A 4,859-nucleotide genomic window follows, 5' to 3' on the forward strand; every position below is an offset into this window, starting at 1 on the left:
ATCATAAAGCTACTATGATCCAAATTTCGTGAAAATCGTTAGAGCCGTTTTCGAGATCCGTTGAACACAAAAATAACCATATACATATCCACATAACCAGATATAAAAATAGCCAGAATATACAGAAATTATATACAGAGCCGTTTTCGAGATCCGTAGGATATAATAACCAGATATCTATATAAATGAAAATCGAGCCTTAAATTTTGACATTCAATAACTTTTTTATGTGTGCACCGATAATTGATGGTTTTTTTTTAGTTGTGTATGTTATGTTCAGGAGCAGGTTTATGGCCTATCAAATTAATGATCCGATATCAGGACTCTTTCCTTCGGTCCTTCAAAGTTCACATGTAATCCTTAAGGTGCGTACAGATATACGCGCCGCGAACATGAGCAATTCAATTTTAATCAGCTGACTATATCTGTATTTTTACAGAAACGGTAAGATACAGATATAAGATACAGATGAGCATCAGCTGATTAAAAGTGAATTGCTCATGTTCGCAGTGCGTAAATCTGTACGCACCTTTATGGGAGAAGATTCGTGAGCTGACCACACTCAGAAATTAGAATCAGCTGTTATAATCATTACGTAATCCAACAGCCGCCGGTAGATTTGTTTTTTTTGTTTCTACTGATTCACAAAATTTTAATTCTAATAAAAATGACGCGGTATGAACGACGTCCATACTTGGGTCGTAGAATTCGAAATGCTGTAAATTTAGAATATGCACGGGAAAATCAGCAGCAAGGAGATATACCATTCAATTTCCCAGCAAGCTGCATTCAACTATATCTAAAAATACAAACTGCTGCACAACTAACTAAGTACATAGGGAGTCCATATTGAGATAAAAAATTTAAATACTTATTGCTGGATAATTTTCATAAAATATAGTGCATCAGATTAAGCTAAGGCTAAGCACACCTGAGGAGGCGCGGCTTGGTGATACAAAGTGTTGATCTTATGGAGATTGCCTTATCACACCCGTTCCACGCCATGCCCGATTCAGTAGTGTGTGTGTGAGTTCTTCTTCCATCAAACCAATAAGCAAGAAGCACCTGGATGCAGAATGCCGCATCGCGCCTCCTCAGGTGTGCATCCAGCTAAAGTTTGTCATGAGATATATTAACTATTTGGCGGTACGAAGTTCGCCGGGCCAGCAAGTAAATAAATATGAATAACCAATATAAAAATACAGAAATTGCTGGCTTAATATGAAATAGGATAATTTTCTCTACTAGAAGTACTTTGTATGAGTTGTATTGATCTCTCATCAATAATTTTTAATATTTTTGTTTTTGAGGTATCACAAGTAAACATCCAATTGTTCACAAGCAAAAATACTTGATAAATACAGAATAAATAACTGAACACATCAAAGCTCGAAACTCTAAACAACAAGAAGTCTTCTTCACAAAAAGTAAAGAATATCCTGCATCAAATCAAGGTTTTGTGTACACTGGGAATACAATAACCTCTTTGAAAATGTTACTATCATCAATAGTTCATCAGTGGGCTATGGGAGCACAAAAACTTGCTCGGCAATTCAACCATTACTCATCAGTATGATTACGAATCAGGGAGAATCCCCCCAATAAATTGAGACATCACCAACTCCATTGAAACAGGGAAATGTGGTGGTAGCCGGTCAATAAGCTGTGCCTTCCTCCCATCAGATTTGCCAGGGGCCAACCATGTTCGTCATTAGAATATTCAAGTCGCAATAAAGCTGTCCGCAGAGAAACAAAAGAATGCAGATTCTGCTCGCTAATGCATTTAGTGGGAGTCTCCGTAGGGGTGCTGCTAGCAGGGGTGGATTAACTACAGAAAAAGGCTCGACAAACGAAGTAAGGGTGGATGCGTCTGGAATGTTTTCGATCTACCCTCGTAAATTTCGAGGGTGGACCTTATCGATGATGGATCAGCTGACTGGTGTGACGGAGCGGAGGGGGATGGGTAGTCTGAGACTCGTGGCCTTGATGACTGGGGGTTGTCACACTGCGGGGGGGGGGGTTGATTTCTGTCTGTCAGCCAAGGGGCACTTCCCCCAACAACATCTAGTGACACATTATCCGGTGATAATGTAGCCAGGCGTGTCTTCCCTAAGCAGAGCTATTGAAGAGCAAATAACTGTTCTGATTTTCCACTAGTATACTAGTAGCCTATATTTTTCTCCTAGTTTAATACTGCTTTTGCTGTACGATTTGTATTTTCGCTTCTGCTGGATATTATCATAGACAAACAATAGCATTTGCTTGTTTATGATATTGTTTCTCTATGATATTATCCACATAAGCGTCCACTTGTGCTTGGGTATTAATTAATATAAGTACCTATTAATATCTAGTGACCTGGCTGGCTTGAATAAGAAGACATGAACGAATAACCATACCCTGACTAAGCAGCGATAGCTGACCGAAGTTGCAACATTCCAGACTACTCGGATAGGCCGGCCGGCCTATCAAAGTAGATTTGACGAATTTACGCCATTTTAAATGAATCTTGCTCGGAAACAAGTTAGATTAGAGGCATGGTGAGAGGTCTCGTTTCATCTGCATAGCAAGGCTGAATAAAACTTCTCACTTATTTCGTGTTTTCCTCAAAATTGCTGTCAAGTGATGCTACTAATAGATCTAAAAGGACAGTCAAAAGTGATATTTAATAATTTGCATTGATACGTAGTCAATCCAGTGACACGAAATATCTAATAAATTATCTATTTTCAAATCAATGTATCGATTTCTTATTGCAGAAGATGCTCACATTAGCTATGTACTTAGATAGAGGATCAAAGCTGAAAGTATTGAATGAAAACTCGAAACAGGTGAATGCAGATATTAGCTCGAGAGATGCAATTATCAATGTTTTACTAAGTGACGCCCAGCTTGATGTTGATAAAATTGCAAAATTGGAGTCTGAGCTGAAGCTGATGAGAAAGTGCACAAACTATATGTCTCCGAAATCGAAATTTGAGTTTTTAGAACCTAAACGTACTGCAAAGCCGAAAACTTGTGCTCCTTGTCCATTGGTTTTGTCTAAAAATAGATCTTCCGTGTTGGATGAGAAAGAACTGTCCATGCTACCTGATGCTAGGAGGAAAATTGTGACGCAGGCGCAGGTTCACCGATCTCCAACACCTAAAGATGAGAGACTTTCCAGACTTAGGCGTACCGGTGGCAGTACAAGGTCAATGAATATCCGTTTCTTTGAGGATAGTCAGGGAAGGGAGGTCTGCAGGAGCTTCAATACCGACAATCATGCAAAAGAAACAAATGAGCTGGATTACAACGATGTGAACGTCTACTTGGCTGGTTGTAACGATATCGCCTGTAACGAGAGAAAAGAGCTCCACTCAGCACTTCACAGCAAGCTTCAAGATCTTCAGAATCGACGTGCTAGAAATGTGGTTGTTTCCCCTGTGCCACGCAGACATGATCTTCCAAAGTGGTCGGCTATCAATAGAGAAATCGAGAGAGCTAATATGGAAAATTCAAATCTATGTAAGCATTTTAGCAATGTAAGATGTGTAAACATTAGCAACATAGGTAGAAGATTTCATACGAGCCAAGGCATGCACTTGAACAATCTTGGAAAAAGATTTATAAGTGATAAGATATTGGAAATAGTACATAATTTGGCTCAGGCACAGGAAACATCTGTAGAATCTATTCCTTTAGGCTGTCAATCAAATTCTTTTTTAGATAATTATGTGCCTGGTACGTTGAAAGAGTGTAATCAACATATTCTGGAGTTGGATAATAATTCTGTAGACACCTCGCCTTCTCCAGCTACTTTGAGATCTAGAAGTTTGGGACAGGAAGATGTAGATCAATATTAACCCAATCAATCAATCTCAATCAATACTATAACTTGGGAAACAGTAGTCACTCTGACAATACATTGGTAATATCCCATATTGACTTACAATCTTACCTTTCAAACAGGTTTCAATTTATGTAAAAACTGGTAAGCAGAAATCAAGTTGTAAGCAAGTTTTACAAGGGGTCCCCCAGGGCTCTATCCTTGGTCCCTTCTTATTCATTGTTTATATAAATGACCTTCTGCAATCTGTTCCAAATAAATCTGTGTTGTATGCGAATGATACAATTCTTCTGTGCTCCAATAAGTCCTCACTCATCAATTCTATAATTTCAAATTATATGAGGGAAAGAGCTTACCTCTGGTTTTCTGCTAATAAGTTAATTGTGAATGATAACGAAACTGAATTTATTACTTTTAGCTCAAATATGAATTGTCCACAGAAGTCAGTTAAACTACTAGGAATACATCTTGATTCTAAGCTAACTTGGGCCAGCCATACCGATTCACTTTGCAGCAGACTATCTAGGGTAATCTTTTTATTGAAGAAATTTAAATTTTGAACCAGCATGAACCTTGCTCTAACTGCTTATTTTGCTTTTTTCCACTCACACCTGCAGTATGGAACTCTGTTATGGGGTAGCTATAGTGGGGCAAAAGATGTTTCCCTTTGCCAGAAAAGAACTCCATGTACAGTATTAAATCTAGGCATGAGAGAATCTTGTGGGCCGTTTTTTCAGCCAATGGTGTGCTGACTCTTCCTTGTATTTTTATGTTGAACTGTTCAATGTATGTGAAGAATAACCTCAGTCTTTTCAATTTAAGAGGAAACATCCATGAATATAACACAAGAGCTGTCATTCAGATTGATCCAAGTCGAGTTAGGCTAGCTAAGACGCAAAATATGTATTGCTATGTTTGATGTAAAAATGTTTAATGCTCTATCACCTGGAGTTGGAGATTATAAATGTAAAATATTCAAATATATTATAACAAAATGGTTGAAGGAGTGAGCATTTTACTTTGTTGAAGA

The sequence above is a fragment of the Nilaparvata lugens genome, chromosome 7 (assembly GCF_014356525.2).
Source record: "Nilaparvata lugens isolate BPH chromosome 7, ASM1435652v1, whole genome shotgun sequence".
NCBI lineage: Eukaryota > Metazoa > Arthropoda > Insecta > Hemiptera > Delphacidae > Nilaparvata > Nilaparvata lugens.